At 40.7% G+C, this 22,364-nt stretch overlaps 1 protein-coding gene across 1 annotated transcript in view; it reads right to left on the bottom strand.

The window, feature by feature from the left end:
• The window catches only part of CD53 (CD53 molecule), a 40,925-nt gene extending 32,868 nt beyond the window's left edge, over window positions 1–8,057 (bottom strand). The window contains exon 1 of the mRNA XM_006194754.3: window positions 7,903–8,057. The gene's annotated coding sequence lies outside the window, so the exon portion shown is untranslated. The remainder of the gene's footprint in view (window positions 1–7,902) is intronic.
• Between the last annotated feature and the right edge of the window lie 14,307 nt (window positions 8,058–22,364).

The following is a 22,364-nucleotide window of genomic DNA, read 5'->3' as shown; positions in this document are numbered from 1 at the left end:
GGCTTGGGGCTGGTATCTTAAATGGAAGGCAGTCTTGTGGGACTGAGTCCTTTCCTTATGGAATCTGATTCTATCTCTGGGTATATAGTATCAGAATTGAGTTGAAGTCTTGGATACTCTGTAACAAGAATTTCCTGTTGGTGTAGGGGAAGCCTCCACACATACACACACGTATGTTGGAATTAGGTCCAGGAAACTAATTGACAAACTAAAGCTCCAACAACAGGTGAATGGATAAATAAATGGTGGTATAACTATATAACAGTATACTACTCAGGAGTAAAAAGGAATGAACCGTTGGTACACACTAGAGCAGAGATGAATCTCAGAATGATTAAGGTGAGTGAAAGAAGCTAGACAAAAGAAGAGTACATCCTGTATGATTAGTTACATAAAATTTTAGAAAATAAAAAATAATTTATAGCAACAGAAGACAGATCAGTGATTGCCTGGGGACTGGGGTAGAGAATCATAGGGGTGAAGGTAAATAGAGAGGGAGTAGGCAAGAGCAGGAGAAAGGGATCACAAAAGGCCACAAATAATCTTTTGCGAGTGATGAATATGTTGTCTTGACTGTAGTGATGGTTTTATGCTTGTGTGCATGTGTCAAAAGGCCCTTCCTGATTTACTCCTGTCCATCTCCCCAAATTCACAGCAACATTCCTGGTCTTATATTTTAAAATCTAGCAAGTAACACTGAAAAATGTTCTCCATGCTTCCTTCCTTACCTTTGCTCAGTGGTTCTTTGCTGGAATTTGCCCCTTTCTTCCCCCTCTGACCCCTTAATTTGGTTAGCTACTAATCAACCTGAGACTCAGCTCAAGTGTCATTTTTTCAAGAAAACTTCTCTGACTGTGTCTAATTCATCACACCCAATCCGCACTTTGTTTTACAATGATCTCTTCCCTCACTAGAATGTCAGCTCCTTGAGGGTAGGAGCTAATTTATTCATCTCTGAATCCTCAAGGTCCAACACAGTACATGATTCGATTAAAAAAGTACGGCTGTTGAGTGAATAAACGACTGGAACTTTGCTCGTTAACTCTGCATAATCTGGTGTAGTGGAAAGAAAATGACACTGAAGAATGAGGAGCCTTGGGCTTGAGATTTATTGTGCCATTAAACTAATCTTTTGGACATGGGAAAATAATTGACACAAAAGGAGACTGGGCCAGGTGCCACCTAGAGTCACCACAGGCCCAATATCCTTGGCTGTGACAGCTGCTTCAGGGCCCCGTAATCTGTTGTCCCCAGAGCGCCAACTCGTGAGGTGCCTACAAACCTGGGAATATCCCCACCGATTCTTTCCTTCACAGGCAGGAAATGGAACCTCTTTCTCCTTCCCTGATTTTCCACTTACTCTCACACCTCACTGAAGGAGAAAAGCTGCCCATTTTGTGAAAATTGTTACTACTCTCACCACGTGCAGTGATGATCCCAGGTTTTACACAAACTGAGAGAGAAGGCCACTCTGTTTCCCCTTTCCTTACTTCACCGTGTCTGGCCAGTTACTGAGTTTCACCCCTTTCAATCCCACTGTCTGGAAAAACTGATGCCCCTCTGCAGTCAAAATCTGTGACTCATGTCGCCCTGTGAAGAAAGTCCCTGACGTCAGCTTCCAGGAAGCCTCCATGACTGAACCGAAGTAATTGTGGCCACCTCCCACAGCCCAGTGTGGAGGCCAGGGAGGAAGCTCGCCCTTTAGTTTTGCAAACCAAAGAGCTCCGGCTGATAAACTGTCTCGTGGCCTTCTCATTCAATCTCTCTCTTTCCTTTGACCCGTCCTTGCAGCCATCCAAGCTAGTCTTGAATCTAACAGAGCTTAGAAGTGGCTCTATTCTGTTCTATTCTTAGATAAGGGATAGAAGTTTCAAGAAATTACCAATTCTTGATCTGATCCGATCTTAGATTTGGAGCTACAACAAGACAGTTTCGGTGTTACACAGACTATTATATGCATGAGAAGTTAAAAAGTATTCCTCCAACAAAAATAAACAAACAAAACCATAGGAATCCATAGTCAATAATTTTGGAAATAAATGAGATTAAATAAAATAAAGCAATAAACAGATTTTAATGAATGACGTCTGAGAAACTTGTTATATGTTAGTGTACATTGTGGATCTCTAAAAGTCTACTAATATAACTACAAACCTATTCTTCTATCGCAGATGACTTGTTAGCAGCTCAGAAAACATAGCGTTCCATGGAACACAGTTTGACAAACACCAGTGATGGCCTCCGGCAGGTCTAGTTTTGAGTCCTAGTAGGGCTGCATACCAGAAGCATGGCCCTGGGCAACTTGCTTAAGTTGTTCTGAGGGTTTAATGAGAAAATATTTCCTGAATAGCTCAGTATCAGATTGTCGGGGTTCAGTGAATCCTGAGGAAAAGATCAAGTTCAGAGCTTCCCTGACAGTCCATTTATAAGGGTGACTCTGGGATTTCTGCTAGATTTTTCAGGAATAAAATGCATCAGGATCCAGGAGGCCTTTAATAATCCTTTGCTTGTTTCATTTTTTGTTTTTTAACTTTTAAAAAGATTTGTATGTTCCCTTTGTGAAAAAGTCAAACTGTAAAGTACAAAGAACACTTAGTATCTTCTGAAACTTCACATCCATGAAATAACCACCATTAATATTTTTGGTGAACATCTTTCCAGCCATTTCTGTCTATACAAATCTATTTGCTGATTTACATAGAAAAACTTGGTATTTAGCAAGAAAATTATTGGCTTCCCATTTCTTCCTACACAGAACTGTAGAGGTCTTTGATTCATCAGTGAGGAAAATTCGGGACTTTAATAACAAAAGTTTTTTTTTTCCCTAAATAAGAAAGAAAATCTTCTTCATGAGGGCCCCCAAATTATGGCTCTCTTGACAAAATACATATAGATAAATGATGTAGTTCACTGGATCCTGAAAAATGCCAAAGCTCTTTATAAATATATTTTACTTATAATACTCATATCCACCCTGCAACTTAGATGTCAAAAGTCCCACTTTGCAAGCAGGAAATCCAAAGCTCAGACAGCTTATGCAACTGGCACAACATCATCCAGCTAGTAGTCAGCAAAGCCAGGGCACAGGTCAAGGTCTTCCAGCCTCCTAAGCCTCCATCCTTTCCACTGTCCCAGGCTCTGGTTTCATACCTCCTGCTTCCCAACTCAGCTCCCTCCCTGCAATGTGATGAGCGTCCAGGAGGACTCCCTCCATCTTTCTAGGTTCAAACCCCTGTGAGCAGTAGCTGAGGCAGGATGGAGGTTATGCAAGTATGTCTCTTCAGGGAGTAGTGAGCAGTTATAAGGGGAGGGGTGATACTAAAATAAAACCAAATCAAACCATCAACTTTTATGCATCAGTTTCCTCTCGTTTCTCCATCACTTTGTCAGAGGAATGTGTCTGTCATCTTATTCTTCCCTGAAATTGTGGTCTGATGACAATTTTTTTCCTTTCAAGGCTGTTCTCAGGGGAGAATTGGTGATTTGTAAAAGAGAGAAAGAAGAAAGAAGCAAAGAGAAGAGAAAAAAATGAGGAAAAACAAATCCAAATGATTTTGGGAGCTCATTTCACTCCATTTGGGAGCTTAGCAAGATACTGCTTAACGAAAAAGCACTGATACTCCTAGCAGCTGAGCTGAAACAGGGACCTTTATAATAAGGCCACTTTCTGACTCCGGAACAATTACATAAAACAGTTACCACTGTTACAGAGTCAATGGACTAGTGGTTTCTTTCCTTAGCTGAAAAATATGTAGAATTTTGCTGTGGAGGGTCCCTCTCCTGGAGACCTGTCCGTGGTGCACGGTGCATACAGGCAAGCTATGGCCAGTGTGGGCAAGGCTCTCTGTGGGGTAATGAAAGCCATTTCTGTGGTATTCCTATCAAAATTTGGAATAGCCTGAATCTAGTAATGAGGAAACATCAGACAAATCCAAATAAAGAGACATTCTAGGAAATAACTTGCCTATACTCTTCAAGAATATCAATATCGTGAAACACAGAGAAAGACAGAACTGTTCCAAATATAGGGTGACTAAAGAAACGCCACAATTAAAAGCACCGTATGATCAAAGATTTCCTTTTGCTATAAAAAATATTAGTGGGCAATAGGTGGAATAAAATCTATAGAGTTTTAATAGTATTGCATCAGTGTTAAAATCCTGATTTTGATCATTGTAAAGTGGATATGTAAAAGAATTTTTTTTTGTTTGTAGAAAATGCACTTAAGGGGAAAAGATACCAAGTTAGCAATTCCTGTCAAATGAGAAAGCTGGGGAAGGATAAAGAAAATGTGGTAAAATATTAGTATTTGATAAATCCTAGTGAAGGGGGATCAGAAATGCTTGGTACTGTTTTTGTAAACTTTCTGTAAGTATGAATTTCGTCAAAATAAAAAGTGAAAAAAGAAGTTGAACATGAGTAAATGATCTGAGGTCTTCTGCTCTTGAAATCATTACAACTTAAGTCCCTTGTGGTATAAATACTGAAATTCTACAATAGTTATTTTTGCAGAATAAACCATGAGCTAATTCTCTATTTGCTCCTGATATAGAGTAAATATGAAGCCATGAGTTCAAATTTACTTGAACAAATTTTGAAAGACGTGACGTATCAAAATCATTTCTCACCTTTATTCCTCAGTCTAGTTCTTCTGAAATATAAAATGTCAAACAAAATTTGAAAAAGTAAACAAATATTAAATATCTGATTTGCTAGCATATTGATTTCAGACCTTTTGGATTTATAATTAAGTTGTGTTTTCATGTTTGCTTATGTTAAAATGCACTGAAAATTTCTGCATGTGAACAAATAACACAGTGTAATGATGCCTATTTAATAAGTCTATAAGAAAAGGGAGAATAGTGCAGAGGAAAGAATATTTCCTAAAGAATCAGAGACATTCTAAATAACTAGTTAAATAATTTTATGACTTTGGACAAGTCACCTGACCTGAAAAATAAGCAGATTGGAATGTTATAAAAGCAAAATTGGGCTCTCAATCTGAGTTGGACATTATATTTGATCCTGAATAATCTCTAAGTTCCCTTTAAATATCAACATTCTAATACTTAGAACATAGTGCTTGCATTTTAAATGATTATAGAAATGTTTCCTTGTGGCATCTTTGCTTTTACAACAAGGTTTGGCCACAGCTATGATGGATTGACGCTACTGCTTGGGTAGAAACTCCACCATGCGAAATGAATAGAGGACTTGCCTCTATAGTCCAACACAGAGATTGATAGCCTCCTCTCTGAGCGCTCACCCACTCGCTTTAGAAATGCATTATCTTCCCTTCTCTCAAAGCCTGCTTCCAGACAACCTTCCCAAACAGGCCACCCAACCTCCAGCTGCAATCCTCTCCTCCTCTGCCTCGGCAGCCGCCCGGAGGCCCACTCTGCACAGCTGTCTAACTTCTCTGCATTACTTTGCTTCAGTGCTCTGCACCTGCAGTGCCAGCTGGGTCCCGGAGCTTCCTGAGGGCAGGTGTCTCATCTCCAGGCTCAGGGTCAACCATACACATTGGACACTCACTCAGTAAAAGAAGTACCGTGGGCTGACTAATTCAGGAACATAAACCAAACCACCGTAACTAAAACAACACAGCGTTTCCGGAAACAGAAGCTGAGAGAAAGAGAACGGTTGTAACTGCAAAAAGCTCCATCCTTCACTTCATTCTAGGGGAAAACCTAGGTTGAGGAGGAAGAAATCTGCCTCTTCACCCTCACTTCAAGCCACGTTCCATCATTTCTCTCATGGGGTGTTTCAGGCATAGCTCCATCCAGGGCTGGGCCTGGGACTGGCCTGATTAGTGATCTTGCTTCCACTATCAGATGCTAGGGCTCTAGAAACAAGTAGGAGAAATGTCCTACTTCCTGTGGTCCTGTAACCACGGCCTGTCATACTCTGATCTCGTTTGCTTACTCCTATTTCAAGCATGCCTGGGTGTTCACATTTCCTTGAGTTTGCATACACTGTGCCCTGTCTTGAAGGCCATTCGTTACCCCCAGTGTCCATAGAAAACTCATCCTTCTTTGAAAATGAACACAAGCGGGCACCTCCTCTCCCAGGGAATCTTTGACACACTCCTAAACTCCTCCTACATTTTGTGTAACTCTTGCTCCATTATAGAAAAAATCCCCCGGTGTCATTCTTGTGTATTGCTATGTCTGTCCATCATGCTACTCTACAAATGATTTGAAACCAATAACCACATCGGCTCTCCTTGTATTTCCAGTGCTTAGCACACACCTAGTCCCTGGTATGTTTCAGGGTGGGAGTGAGGAAACTGAACAGGTCAGAGTCTGAAGACTTCCGGTGATCAGAAGTCAACCTGAGGACACAAGAAACTAAAGACTAACAGAGTTCAACATTTCCAGTTTGTGCCTCTTGTCAATTACCAAAAGCAAGGTCATTTAGGTAGTTGTAGCTGTGAAGGGATTGGCTTTGAATTATTCTTTGCGGATCTAAAGATGCCCAATGCTTTCATTTAAAGGCTAAATGCTCCTAACTGGCCCACACAGGAAACATCACAGGAAATCATGTTTCAGCTCAGCCTCTGCTCCAATACAACCGCAGTTTCAAAATGCTGCAGATTCTGGTGGAGATTGAGAAAGCAAAACTTCTTTGTTTAGCCCGCAGCTAAGATTCTGCTTTTGCTCAATTCTCTTCCAAAGCATTTGCATGCATATCTGATATTTCTTATCTCCCAAGGGAGTGCCTTAAGGGCAAGACTGTTTGCAGGACAAATACTTCCCTTCTACTTGCCTTTCCTCCTTGCCACCTATATCTTCCAAAGCACAGGGTCCGGGCCTAGGAAGTACTTAACATCTGATTATTAAGTAAATTCATTTAAAAAGTCTGGTCTTTGTTTTTAAATTCAAGGCTTGATAGCCCCTGAGGTGCTTTGGGAATCTAGAGCCCTTGGTTCCATTCCCATCCCTCATTGTTAGGTGGGTGGGTGTGGTTCTGTGGGACTTCCCTCGCTATTCCAGGGAAGATTCTTGCAGGTCTTGGAAGGAGAAAGCTATGATCTAGAGTTCCCAGTGGTAAACTGACCCCCAGCAATAACAGTGGTCACAGAAAGCCAGGATCACAGCTAGCTATCACTTTCTGAGTCCATAAGACCTCAATCATTAGTTATGGAGCGTGAATTAGAAATCTTGGAATATCAAATTTTGTTTTGTAAGTCATGCAGATTTGGTGCATGCCATATATTGATTGATATTCATGTTTTAAACACTAAGGATAAGTTTATTTGAGGAAACCCTGAGGATCACAATGCTCTTCCTGCCCTTTAAAAACAACCAATCTAAGCATCTGTTAGACACATCTAGCTTTTTGAAATACAGGTACAGAGCATGTCCTGTGTTCTTGACTCTGAGCTGGGTGTAGCAGTTGTAATGCCTTCTATTTAGTGGCTCTGAGGAATCACAGTGCGAGTCACTAACTCTAGAAATTTCTCAAATGAAGAAGATCTGCACCTCCCTGCTGCCTTTTTAAATGGCTCTGGCTGTTGATCCTCTCCTCACTTTAAAATCACAAGATGAACTTTCTAAAGACCACAGCATGTAGGAAGTTCCCCCAGCTTCATCTCTCACAGAAGGCTCTGGTCATCAGAAATGACCACACACAGAAACTTAAGTTCTGAAGCAATTTAAGCACATAAATGCCCTGAGCCAAACAGATCACGGGAACCCAGTTAATTGAAACTCCTTCTGGCCTAATTGCCTTTTGAGAGTTACAAGGGCCTTGCTGATCATTTTACTTCCTGCAGTATATATTTACGAAACAGAAGTTACAAAAGATTTTAGAGTTACTAGAGGTATACAGAGACTCCAGCCCACATAATACAGTTCAAGTCTTTGTTCTCAAACCAGATTAAAATGTCACCAATCTTACCTTTGGCAGACACTTTTCCTCAGTCCTTCAGATAGAATTTGTGACTATCCTCGAGGTAGCTTGACAAGGCTGGTAACAAGGATGTCCGGGGCTATTTGTGTAAAAGGAGAAGTGAAGAGGGAATAAATGTGATGACACCGTGATGACAGGAAGCCCAAAAGAGGCAAGGGAGGAAGTGAGGCTGGGCCCGCCCTCTTTAGCGTCAGAGATGCAACCCCTCCCTTGTGGTTTTTTAGAAGCTTATACCTACGACCCACCCAAATGTCTAAACCAGGGGAAAAACTCCAAGGCCAAATTGGTTTAGGCACAGATCTGTGAGCTTTAGTGGGTTCTGGGGTGATTTGGGCATTGCTTTTGTTTAGGAAATGACAGTGCCTCTCAATGAAGGTGGCATCTCAGAATTACCTGTGGATGAGAATAAGTGTGCCTGGCCCCACTGTGCTTATGCAGTCCCATTCACGTAGACTGAGACCCGAGGGGAACCCAAGAATCAATATTTTAAGAAGTTTTCTAGGACTGAGACTTAGGAAAGTCTCTTAAACAACTCCACCTTCTCCCCACTAGTCTCCAGTTTGATTGGGTCACCATTTTCAGAATCTTGTGTCTCAGAAGCTGGACTGTCCTGATGTAAGGGGATTGTCAGGGACAAACTTCAAGGCACAATCCAAGGGTCACTGGTAAATGACTTGGTTAATAGAGGGAGCCCGAGACTTAGAGTCCAAAGATACGGGTTTCCATCCCAGCTTTATTTCTGTTAGCTGTGAGATACTGAGAAAATGTCAACCTCTTGGCTTCAGTTTATTAATAGTAAGTCCAAGAATAATCCTGCTATCTTCCTTCACCCTGAGACATAAAGATTCTGGAATAAACTCTGACCAGGATTGGCTCATGGGGAAAGCTGAGTGGAAAAGTTCTTTAATGTAGAACATGTCAGTCATTAATAGTCTCTTAATTAATATTCTCCAAATATGTAGATTTTCACAAACTTATTTGACCATAGAACAATATGTGTGTGTGTGTGTATTATTTCTAAGGGAACAGTTTTTCAGTGTAACTACACTTTAGGAAATACTGTTATAAACTCTCCTGTCCTTGGCTGGCATCACTCTGAGAAATCACTGCCCCTCAGTCAGGGCTGCTGTCATACTGACAGTCCTCCAAAGTGGAGTAATTGAGGGGAGAACTTTTGATGGCTTTGATTACTAGCTCTCTGTACCAAAGATTCACATTTCTATGTGTAATCTGATCTCTCATTTGAGCTCCACGTAGGCACCTCCAGTACAGTGTCCAAAATTCAGCTTAGTAAATGTGGCATCCTCCCTCTCAGGCCTGCTCTTCCCAGCCCCACCCCGTTACCATCTCAGGGAAAGCTGGACTAACCTCTCAGTTGCCCCAGTCAGAAAACAGTCTTCCTCTTCAGCTACTCTCTCTCCCACATCACCACATATTATTGCTAAAATAATGATTAAAGAAGATAATTTAGGTGACACAAACTTTTTTTAAACACTTCTTGAAGTGGACAGTCTCCATCTGGAGAACTACAAAGCGGGGCAGAAGGCAGGAAGCTTTTACAGAATAGAGGATAAAGAAAAAGAAAGAGGAAATACCTGATTGGCTGAGGCCACATTGTTGAAATTGTTTCGGATGAGAAGGAACAAGGAAATAAATATAGAGCCTAGAGTTGACTTGGCTGATGGATGAAAGCAAAGCATTTACAGAGACATGAAAATTGTAAAAATTTCAGTTTGCTGACAGGGCATCCAAGGGGCAGGAGCAGCTCCGTCCTGGGCCTAAAGAGTTATTTCAACATTGTCAACCACCAAAGTCTTTCAAATTTTACCTTTGCTTATATATTTCTCAAATCAGGCTACTTCTTGCCACTCCAGAACCATTACACTAATCCTTATCTCTCACCTGAGTTACTGGACCCCAGCCTCCTTCTCGATCAGCTTCGATGTTTTCTCCTGCAGTCCTGAGAAGGAGAGTATTCTAAAAATGCAAATTTAATTATGTCATTCCCCGGTTTAAAACTCTTCAATGGATTCCCATAGGTTTTGAACAGTTCCTGTTAACTCCTAAGCCTCAGCTGGCCATTCCTTATCCATCCCCACCCCCATGGTCCTGCCATACTGGTTACTGAATTCCTACCAAATTCCTTTGAGTTGCTTGAACAAGTCAATCTAGATTCTCTCTCTCTCCTCTCTCCCTTCCTTCCTTCCTTCCTTCCTTCCTTCCTTCCTTTCTCTTTCTGTCTCTGTCTCCCTGTCTCTGGAATATTTCCTCAATCTCTAGACTCAAAGATCTGTATGTAGGTTCTGTGTTGCTCTGTGTATGTTGAACAACTGGGTCTGGCACATAAGGGGTGCCCCTACAAATATCTGAATACCTCAGGTAGTGTCAGGCCTGAACATTAGGAGAACTGGAGATTTATGGATGGAGGAGAAAGTAAGATAAGGAGAGAGATATGTAATGTGAACATCTATGGAGAGAGAAGTGGTTATTAGAAGGGAATTTTAGAAACAGCAGGGAGAATATCACAAGATGAGAGGTGCTCACAGAATTGAATGACCATTTTAATGGAGAGAACTTTTCCTTTAATTACTCTTCTCCATCATCCCACTGGCAAGAGGGATCCAAGTGCTTGACAACCAGTGGCACCTGTGGTCTGGGAGTCAGGGAATGGTAGAGAATTGTATATTGACTTAGACCCAAACCTACAAGATTTCATTGAGAACTAATGCTCTTTATGACCATCAGATATTTACAATCCATTTGGAGGAACAAGGGAAAAATGAAGAATAAGGCAGTTTCAGGGCAGCCCATGTTGTTGAATAATCCAGAAGAATGCTCCAAAACTTTGGGAAAAAATAAATAAATAAGAAAAGGAATTTAGCTGAAGCTCAGACTCATGGTTTGGTCTTCTCAGTGCATGGTATTGATCAAGCATCAGAGATGATAATGGAACCTGGGAGTTTAGGAGACTTGCAGCTGGCCTGACAAGGAGTGGAAATACAAATTATTGTTGCTTCATTATCATGCAGTAGTATCTGCCAAAATGCCTCCTGAATGGACAAAACCTCATGGAGAAATCATAGGGTTCCCATTTAGAACTTTTTTTTTCTTTCAGATGAGTGAGTCTGTTTTTAATGATTGGAAAATAGGCACTATTGAAATATGAGAAGAATACAGATGGAACCCCCAAGCTGAGGGTAGACAGTATGTTTTTTATTACAGCTACAATAACCAGCAATGATACTGCTGTGCCTTTGAGGTTTAAACCAATGTGGCAGGGACTAGCAAACTTGCATCCATAGCTGCCCCTTACTAGCATCATTGTCCCAGATGCCATTTTGCCAGAAAGTTTGGCACCTTTTAACACAATGTTTGTGATATATTATGGCTACTTTTATTTAGGCCCTAGGAATGATATGGGCTCTAGAAGTAGAAATATAATGTTGTATACATGAAACTTATATAATGTTATAAACCAATATTACCTCAATAAAAAATGATTTTTAAAAAATGTTCTCTTAGTCTGTTCAGGCTGCTATAACAAAAATACCATAGATTGGGTAGCTTATAAACAACAGAAATTAATTCTTCATGGTTCTGAAGGCTGGGAATTCCAAGATAAAGGCACCAGCAGGTTTGGTATCTGGTTAGAGCCTGCTTTCTGGCTGATAGATGATCATTTTCTCGTGGTCCTCAAAAGGTATGAGAGAGTGATAGAGCGTTCTGGGGTCTCTTTTAAGGGTGCTAATCCCATTCATGAGTGCCCCCTCATGCCTTAATTATTTCCCAAAGTCCTCACCTACTAATACCATCACACTGGGGGTTAGGGTCCAACAATATGAATTTGAGAAACTGTTTCAGTTTATAGCACATACCTTGAAGAGAAGAACTGAATTATGGAATCTCACAGCTAGGAGTATGATGTAAAGGAAATAACAGAGGGCTGGAAATCAGAAGGCATTCACAGAGATAGTTTAAGGAAGTCATTTAATGTCTCTGTGTCTTAGTTTTTTCCTCTGTGCTGTGGGATCATTTCTTATAGATCATTTCTTTATTTTCTATATGGAAAAGCTTTATAAAGTTTCAAATATGAAATGAACATTAGCTGTTATTCGCAGTATACTCCTAAGAAAATAGCTAGGCAATCTTCTAGATTTTTCAGATTCAGAACCTAAGACTTAAAGAGCTGAAGAGACCTTCCCCAGGTCTCTCAGCCAGGAAAGAGCTAAGCAGATTACCATGACCTCCACTCCCTCAGTGGTTGGGGGATGATCAGGCCCCAGGAGGAAGCAAAAGGAATGGACCCCTTATGCTGAAGATTCTTGACTTCTACCTGAAAGTTGTGACTCTCTCTTAGTAAGGTTCCATCTTCTTTGAGCTCAAGTAGGTGTGGACCACTGAGAAACCACCAAGGTCATACGACACTGTAACCCAGACTAGATGGGTTTCCTTGCCCTCTTGCCTGAGTTGAGACAGAACAGGGTGACAGGTCTCTGTGCAAATACAGCTACTCCCTGTGATGGCAACAGTTGCTATGACCGTCTCTCCTGACCCTCATCTAATCTTGGCTGTACCTCTGCAGTCCTCCCATCTATCAGCAAAGGTCTGCACAGCCCTGGGGCAAGAATCAGAAACTTACATCACTGTGTAGCCTCCCCTTCACTTTTCCTCAGAAGGACTCTAAGTCTGTGGATCACAAGAGGCTCCTTTTCCAGGTCAATCCAAAACAAAATCTAAGACAAAAAGCACAGATATGTCAGGGTTTGGCCATGCTACCTGGATATGTCCAGTGTCTCACAAGGACGAGCATCCTTGATAAACCTGGGAAAGTTGTTGGCAAGTGTGGCTTTGCAACTCAACCTTGTAGAAGTCAGTTACAGAGACTCAGAGGCTTAAAAAGCACAGTGCAAGTAACTGTGACGTGCAGAATTATCTGCAGAAGCTCATCATTCTAGAAGCCGTAGCCTTGTCTCAATACTTTCTCCTTATTCTCCTTTCAGTCAGGGCACACCAATTGTCCTTGACCTTATGAGACTAATCCAAACATAACTTTCATGTTTTTGTATATTTTTCCAGTGGGGAAAATAAGGGAAACTATAATGAAAGGAGAGGTCTAGAAAAAAAAATATGTGTTTGTGTGTGTGTCTGTACACCTACATAGCAGCAGAAGTCTTCATTCAAATGAAGTTTCAACTGGAACAGCAATAAATAAGATACATAAAAATAGAACTGCTCAGTGAACACAAGGGTGGGGCTCAGAGACTGCTCATCCTCCTCTCCCATTTGGAGGCTTCTTAGACATCTTTGCCCAACTCCAAAGTCAGAAAACCAGTGATCCAGGTGAGCTCAGAACCTCTGGGTTCCTTGCCAATGTTAGGATTTATTTTTAGTTGTGGGACCAGGGCTGTGGCTGCTCCAGTCCTGCAGCCCTCACTAACCAGGCATTGTGTTTCATTGCCATGTCTCAGTGGAACCAGGAAGCCCCAACATCTCCCCTTCCTCATTCGAAAGGCTGGGAGTTGTGGCTTCCTGCAGAAGGAATAGTTGGGAAATTTCTCCCAGGTGACAGCAGTTGTGCTGCCCACAAATACCCTAAGGCTTTGTTTCCAGATTGGAGCTGTGAGCCTGTGGGAGGTGCAATGTGGGGCCTGGAGCTGGAGGGGCAGGTGAATGGCTCTGGCATGTGCTATGATACATTACACTCTCTCCTGGCCAACTATAACAAAAAGGTGATGCTACAGGCAATTTTTGTCATATACAGGGGAGTTCCTTATGTGTCCCTGGGCAAGGAGAAAAGCCACTGAGTTGGCAGGTGGTGTGGTATAGGGGATAGAGGCCTGGATTCAGAAACAGAAGTGCTGGATTCTTACCTGTGTTGTCCAGGGAAAGTCCACTTACTCCCCTAAGGGGTCACTTCTTTATCTGTGCAAGAAGATAGATTGGGTAATCCATACACTCTCTCTGGGCCTTAAATATTTTGAATATTTATTACTTTGTAATATCAAAAAATGAATTTCTACTAGCTAATAGCTTTGGCTAGGATTTGGTACAGAAGGTGGAATCTAGAAGAAGCATTATAAGAGATACCATTTATTGAGCATTTCCTATGGGCCAGAGCACTGTACATGTCCTCAGTTAGGGGCAGTGTGAGATAGGCATGGCATTTCCTTCTTTACAGATGAGAAAGGCTAAACTCGGTGGGTTTAGGTACCTTGCTCAAAGCACACTGCTAGAAAGTGAAAGAGTTAGAATCAAAAACAGTGCCTGCTCTCCTATCCAGCTTCCTGCACAGTTAATCTGACATTAATACTTGCTGCCGATGAGCCACCTGTGCCCGTTGAAAGCTGACAGCTTTCACTTTTACCAGGAGAACCCTAAGATGAGCTCACAGTATTTTCCTTGTTTACAAGAGGAGCAGGAAGAGGACAATTCTCTCTTCAGAAGGCAAAGTCTGAGAATGTTTTCAGATACCCAGTACAATCTCACTTGTGCTTTTCCCAGCCAGAGTTTTGAGTAACCCCCATGAGTGTTGAACCTAATCTCTTTTCTTAACTCGAAAAAAGAAGAAACTTCAAAAGAAACTTTAGGCAAGAGATCATCTTATCCTTGGCACTGAGGGAGCATAATTTGTAGGAGCCAAAAAATAAGGCAAGCAACATCTGAGTGTGCAATGCTGACCTCAGCTTTTCGACCTATAAAGTCAACTCAGCTCTTTAGAGTTGCATAGAGCAAAGAACACATGCCCACCACGCCCTGTGTTCTAACTACTGAGAACATGCACCAGCAGGGAGGGGAGGAAGTGAAGGCAAGAGCCTGGTAGAGTGTCTGGCAGGAAGAGGTAGAAATCAACAAGTATGAAGCCTTAGCTTCCAACTGAGCCTACCAACCATAGCCGCAGGGCAGATGGAGCATCACAGATTTGTCATGAGTCCTTTGCCTAGACTCATTTCCCCAAATCTTTATTTCCACTTCCAATTCTTCAGTGCAAAGAATAAGAAAATTCTTTGCCTAGGCCAAATCTACTGCAGAAAAAGGAAATGAAGTTCCATATTCTTGATGTATAATTAACACCTTATAATAATTATTACTATTATTTTTAATTTTTTTAGAGTAGTTTTAGGTTCTGAACAAATTTGAGGGGAAAGTGCAGAGATTTCTCATATACCCCCTTCCCCTCCATATGCATAGCCTCCCTCACTATCAACATCCCACATCAGAGTGGTACATTTTTTACAATCAATGAATCTACATTGACACATCATGATCACCCAAAGTCCATAATTTAAATTAGGGTTCACTCTTGGTGTTGTACAGTCTACTGGTTTTGACAAATATATATACATATGTATCCACCATTATAATGTCGTACAGAATTGTTTCACTGTTCTAAAAATCCTCTGTGCTCTGCCTATTTAGTCCTCCCTCAAACCCTGAACTCTGACAACTGCTGATCTTTTTACTGTCTTCAAAGTTTTACCTTTTCCAGAATGCCATATAATTGGGTTAAAACAGTATGTAGCCTTTCAGATTGACTTCTTTCACTTAGTAATAATGCATTTAAATTTATTCCATGTATGTTTATGGCTTGTTAGCTCATTTCTTTTCAGTGCTGAATAATATTCCATTATCTGTGTATGACAGTTTATTTTTCCATTCTTCCACTGAAGGACATCTTGGTTGCTTCCAAGTTTTAGCAATTATAAATAAAGCTGCTATAAACATCCATGTGTAGGTTTTTTGTGTGAACATAAGTTTTCAAGCCATTTGGGTAAATACCAAGGCATGTGATCACTGAATCAGATAGTAAGAGCAAGTTTAGTTTTGTGACAAACTTCCAAACTGTCTTCCAAAGCATCTGTACCATTTTGCATTCCTACTAGCAATGAATGAGAGTCTCTGTTGCTCTACATCTTAGCCAGCATTTGATGTTTTCTGTATTCTGGATTTTGGCTATTCTAATAGGTATGTAGTAGCCATCTTATTATTTTTAATTCTGAATCACAAGTATAATTATTTTGTTTATATGTAGTTTTACATTAGTTATTTGATTAACGTTTGTCTTTGCCCTATATATTGCCTCTATTTTTGTTTATTTTGTCACTTATATGTCAAACAATGCCTTGGAAATAGTAGACTCTCAATGAATATTTAAATGAATGAATGACCAGCCTTATCAACTAATTTTGTAGGTGAGCTTTTACACAAGGATCCAGGTTTACTGAAGATAATGGAGAAAAATCTGACCTATTTACATCAAACCTGAGACACCAGTTCACCTGTCAGCTTCATTGTCAGAATTTAGCAGTGTCCACAGCCTCAGTCAGAGGCATCTGGTCATCAATCTTTGGTGGTTACTGGTTTAGGTAGTTGCCTTTTACATAGAATCTAAATTATTTAATCCAGTTTATCAATCATCAGACAAATATAGCTCTTTTCCTTTTTGCATTATCTAAGGAAACTTGGCTTCTTATTCAAGCATTTCTTCAGGGCTTCATGGATGTCTCTGTTTCTCAGGCTATAGATGATGGGATTGAACATGGGTGTCAGGACGGTATAGAGCAGAAAAAACCCTTTGCACAAGAGTTGGGAAGAGTTGGCTGAGGGCACAAGATATGTGGCAATCAGTGTCCTGTAGAATACTACAACCGTGGTGAGGCGGGAAGAATGAAGGAATAGGAAGCTGTTATGAGGAGAAATGGGATCAGAGTCCCTGCAGAAGAGGTGGCATAGGCAATGGTCTCAGTCAGTGAGGTGTCCATGCAGGAGAGATGGACTAGAGGTGTGAAGTCACAAAAGAAGTGATCAATTTCATTGGGTCCACAGAAGGTTAGTCTAGACAGTAGGACCATAGTAATTGCTGTGAGAAGGAAGCAGCAGAGCCAAGAGCTGGCAGCCAACCTAATGCAGAAGGGGCCAGTCATGAGGATGGGATAGTGCAAAGGTTGGCAGATGGCCAGGTAGCGGTCATAGCACATCACAGCAAGCAAAAGGCACTCTGTTGCAGCCAGGGATCCGAAGAAGTAGAACTGTGCCAGGCAGCCAGCCACAGAGATAGTCTTCTGTTTGGCTAGTATAATCAGCAACATCTTGGGGACAATATTGGAGGTATACCAGATCTCCAGAAAGGACAAGTTCACCAGGAAGAAGTACATGGGGGTGTGGAGGTGACGGCTGAATAAAACTAGCAGGACAATAAGAATGTTTCCAGAAACAATTAAAATGTAGAAAACTAAAAACATCATAAAGAGGAAAATATTTACCTCTTGGATGGAAGAGAATCCCCTAAGCACAAATTCCACTATTGTTTGGTTTTTCCAGAGCAAGGTCACCATGGCTTGGCCTCCCTGAGCACTCAGGGATAGAACACACAAAAGGCAGAAAGTTCTAGCTCACACATAGAGCACAGACTGACAGTGGATGATTTTCATTCCCACTCAGGTTTTTGGAAGGTTTTTTTTTAATTTTCATGAAGGAATATCTTCTTTTTTGTTTCAAGACCTGAAATGGGAAAGAAAAGAATTTGCAATAAAAACTTGTGACCACTTCAATCCTCCCTTCTTATCAGGAGCAATGTCAGGATTTGGGAAAAGCAGGAAATGGGAGAAACGGGAAGAAAAATACAAAAGGGAGGAAGGACCCAAAAAAATGAAGAAGGAGAAAGAGGAGGTGGGGGAGGAAGGGAAGGAGAAAAAGAAGAAGAAGAAGGAGGAGGAGGAGGAGAAGGAAAGTGAATCACCTGCTCTATGCTCATCTTGAATATGCTATGGTAGCCTGGGGAGTTATGGAAAGAAAGGAAGAAGATCTAAAAGCAAGGTGGGCACATTCCAGAGGGTTTGTGAACTCTTCGACAGAACCTAGAGATACAAATGCCTGGGATCCTCCCTTTCATCCCTAAGCACTGTTTAGCTTTAGGGATATAGCCCTTATCATATCTATTATCTATTCTTTTCTTTTCATCTTCTTAGTGAATTGAAAGGTAAGTTTCTTATTTCTATTTTGTTTTCCATAGTGCTAGCAAGAGAAAAGTTGTGACTGTGAGGTTTGAGAGTCTTTGATTCTGAGGTCAGTGCCCATGCTGGTGTAATTCAAAGGCAAGAATGCTTTCTTTTGAAATTTTAAATAGATAAAATAAAAACCAAGCCATTAAAATTTTTTAAATCTGGGGCTGCAGTAAATGCGAAAAGAAGATTCAGAACCAGGTAGCAAAAGCACTTTGTGCAACCAACCAAGTGAATGTAGGATAGCTGCAGGTTCTTTTGAGTGTGATAAGGAAGCCCATGTTTCTTCCTCAATTCTATCTCAGTCCAAACATTCTCTTCACCACAAAGTGTAGGCCAGTTGGAGAACTTGCTCAAAAAGCACTGCCGTCCACAGATACAGTTCTAGGCTGAAACCATTTTAGTATTCTCAACCCACGTGCAGATATAGAAAACTCTGTGGGAGTATAATAATGAAGTAGTTATTACAGGTGACCAGGGAGACCTAAACAAAGCCTGGGGCTCTGCTCTATGAGTCAGACTTTGGACAAGTTGTTTAACTTCCCTGAGACACAGTTTCTCATCTGTAAAATGGGATACAGAGTGGGAGAAGAACTTAACATGTGCTTAGTATGTACAAAAAGAATACACGTACAAAGATTGGGAAATCACTGGCTATTCAGGGCTGCTAACATTACTTACATTTACCAAGAAATTGCCTTACTCTGAAGGGGGCATTGGCAACAAACCCCAGTGACTTTTGCTGTATCTTGTAGTGCGTGTGCCTGTAATTGTGTGAATAGTTAAGGTCTTCCTGCAATCTCTTATACAGCCTTCAATACATTAATCCCATTTTAAAACTGATCCATTGCCTAGATATCATTCTGTGGAGCCCTAGCTCCAGCTTTCCAAAGGGGCCCACAGACTAATCCAGAATCTGTGCTGATCAGCAGTCCTGGTGCCCAGAGAATGCCCAGCAATTGGTGATTCAGACTGAGACCATTGAGAGGAGCAGGGAGAAGGCACAAATAGAGGACTTCTCTCCATCCCCTGCAAAGCACAAATACCAATCTGAGATCTCAGAGAGAGGGCTTCAGTTCTGGCAGAGTACAGCCAAACTCTTGGCTGCTGCCGCTGTTGCTGCTAATGATGGTGATAGTATTTGATCCCAGGCACTGTTCTAAGTGCTGAAAATATATAACTCACTTAAATATCACAACAACCCCATGTCATGGGTATTCTTATTATTCTTACTTTCCAGATGGAGTCACGGAGAAACTAAATAACTTAACCATGGGCATCAGCTAGAAAGTGACACAGAGGAGATTCAGACTTGCTCTGGATCCCTCGCTCCTAACCACTAACACTGCCTCTCACGGGGCTTGGGTATGTAGGCTAGTTTGTGTTATCTCACAGATGTGGGAAGAGAAATGGTTCCAGAAGGTAGACTTTCATCTGAGTTTTAACTTCAGGGCAAGTGAGATTTGTTTTGTTGGTTGATGAGGGAACAATCCCATAAAGGGTCACAAACTTTGACAACCTTTTCTACTAGTCTTGCTTTCACACTACTACTTTTATGTCCTTTCTTTATAATCTTAAAAAAAAAAATCAGGTCAGCCCATTATCTCAAAAAACAAAAACAAAACAAAACAAAAAACAAAACAGAAAAACAACTAACACTTTCTGGGTATGGGCACATGGAATTACTACTTTCTCTCTACCATGCAATTGTAAGGCAATTGTTGCTACCAGGCACTTGTACCTTGATGCAGTGCGGGAAGGCATTACAGAGAATAGAAAGCCAATGAAGGGTATGAGAGGACTGAATAGTAAGACAGTGAAGCTTGGTTAAGAGCACAGGCTCTAAAACTAAACAGGCCTGGATTCAAATCCTACTCAATCATGAAGCTATGTGAGCAAAGGCATTTTATAACCTTCAAGGGAAGAGAAACTCTGTTACCTACAGGTCTGGGCAGAGGAGGCTTTTGAGGGCAGCAGAGAGGACAGTAATACTAACTACCCCTTCTCTGACCCTAGTATGCAGCCACTATCTCTCCCTCTTTCTCCTTAGCAGAAGTGAGGAAATTAAAAAAATTAAATTAAAAAATATTATTGAAAAATTTAGAGATGTGGACGCTGCTAACGTGCTCCTACATTAAGTCTGCTCATGCATGCTGCTTGACTCTAGAGCTACAAGCCAAACCACATGGTATTTCTGTAATTCATGATGGCACAGAGCTGAGGCCAGAGTAAGTGCTCAGTAAATTGTAGTGCTTTCTCCTCCTCCTCTCCTCTCCTCTTAATCTCTTTCTCTTCCACTCCCTGCTTCCTCCCAATTATGCCAGCCCAGTTAGTGCTATCTATAGATAAGTTCTTTTAGGAAGGCGTCTACTTTCCTTCAATGAAGATGTTCAATAAGAACAATTTATGAAAACAATTAAAGGAGACTAAAGCACTAGAGAATTATTTGGATTTGATGATTTTTAACATTCCTTCTGTACTTGATTTTTTTCCTAATTGGAAAGCATTCCATTCCCCCAGGACACACACACACACATCACACCACACACACACACACACACACACACACGAAGCAAGCTTGTGGGAAAGAGAAGAGGGTTATCACAAAGCAAGGTGAAAATACAAATACTCAGTGAATAATCACAGGTTTTGTAGCCTCCAGTAACAAAAAAGCAAGGGAAGACATGAAGTGATTTAGGTGTTATCTGAAAGGGAGCCATTCTCTTAGCTGAATTCAGTGATCAATTAATTAACCAATCAATTCAGCCAACATTTGACTTATTGATGAGAGTTGTTGATTCTTGCCAGCTGATGGTTAATTCAGGTGAACAGCTGGAAAACCAGATAGGCAAATATTCTGATTTTGTCACTAAACTGCTAATTGATTTAGTCTGCTAGGTAGTTGTACCCTGTCCTTATCTAGCAAAACACAGATTAAAACAGTAAAAACTAACGTGCACACAAGCAGAATAGGTAAACATTACCTGTCAGTGCCTCAGAGGGGTCCATACCAACTTTGGGGAGCCAGGCCACAGAGACAATGCATGTCCATCTCCCTTGATTCACAGAACTGGGATAGACATCTGGAATCCTTCTTTTATACAAAAATACATCTCCCTATGCACTTGACATAAGTGAGGCCTGATCTGTCTTTCTGCATGACCTTTAGGAGGCTGGTAGAGTTTTGGCCCCTCTCTTAACCTCCCTCCTCTGTGTAAACTTGAGTCCCTCTGTGGGCAAAGCCGTAATCTCCCCTGATATTGGTGCTCATGGGCATTTCCCAAATGACATTTGTGGGGAATTGTTATTTTGAAAATTAGAGGAAATCTCTTTTTTCCCTTGCTTTGTCTTAGGCTTCTACTTTAATAATGATTCTCTGTGTGTGTGTGTGTGTGTGTGTGTGTGTGTATATATATATATATGCATTTATATATTACCTTTATAAAGAGCTCTAATTTAATAATTGAAAATGCATGATTATGTTATACTTTGGGGGAATAAATTAAAATAATATATTGAAGGAAATATTCAATTTTTTCTATCCTCAGGAAGAAAAATTAGTGTGCATATCCTTACTATGTAGATTTGGTAGAAAACTGAAACAAATGTCCATGATAGCAAACATTTATTGTCAAAGCTGTTGATTAGGATTCTAAAGAACTTGTGTCCTCCTGGAATCTTGTTATGGATTAAAAATAGTAACTGAGGCTAGTCTTGTTCTAGGAAATGAAAGTCTGTGACTGGCAACCTTGTAGAATTTGAGTTATCATTTTCTGATAGGCATTAACAAACTGGAGAAATATTTGCTCAAGCTAACAAATTAATATAGCTATCCAACAAGTGTAACAAATGAAACAGTAATAAAATAATCAATGAACTGAAACAATCTCATTTGTTCTTTAGAATGAAGTATTTTTTCTATGAACTAGTACCCAGGTTTCCATAAGCCTTGGTATGTGCCACTGTTTTAACTCACAAGTGACAGGTATCTGAATACATGAGGTCTTTGGGTAGAATGTCTTTATTGAAATCTACTAAGTAACCAATGGATGCCAGGCATTGGGCTAAGCCTGTACTATCATCTGTAATCCTTATAGCCCCTCTGCAAATTGCCTGTTATACACATGTGGAAATCCAGGCTTTCAGAGATGAAATGCCTTGTTCAAAATTACCCAGGTAGAAGAATGTGAGGGAACTGAGGCTGGACTGAAAGCTCCATGAAGATAGAGCATGTCTCGTTTAGTCACTACTGTATCTACCTCAGAGCCTATGTTAAGTTTTTTTTGAATAAATAGTTATAGTAAGATTTTTAATAAATAGTTATAAACTATTATATTTTTATATTATTTGTTTACACATAGTTATAAATAGATGAATGCATAAATGTGTGAGCAAATGTCTGACTTCAAATCAAGTGTTCTTTCTGTTTTAGCAAGCTCCTTCCTCCACATC

This window comes from Camelus ferus, chromosome 9 (genome assembly GCF_009834535.1).
Source record: "Camelus ferus isolate YT-003-E chromosome 9, BCGSAC_Cfer_1.0, whole genome shotgun sequence".
NCBI classification, from domain to species: Eukaryota; Metazoa; Chordata; class Mammalia; order Artiodactyla; family Camelidae; genus Camelus; species Camelus ferus.
The sequence above is the reverse complement of the archived record's forward strand: the minus strand, read 5'-3'. Positions and strand labels throughout refer to the sequence as shown.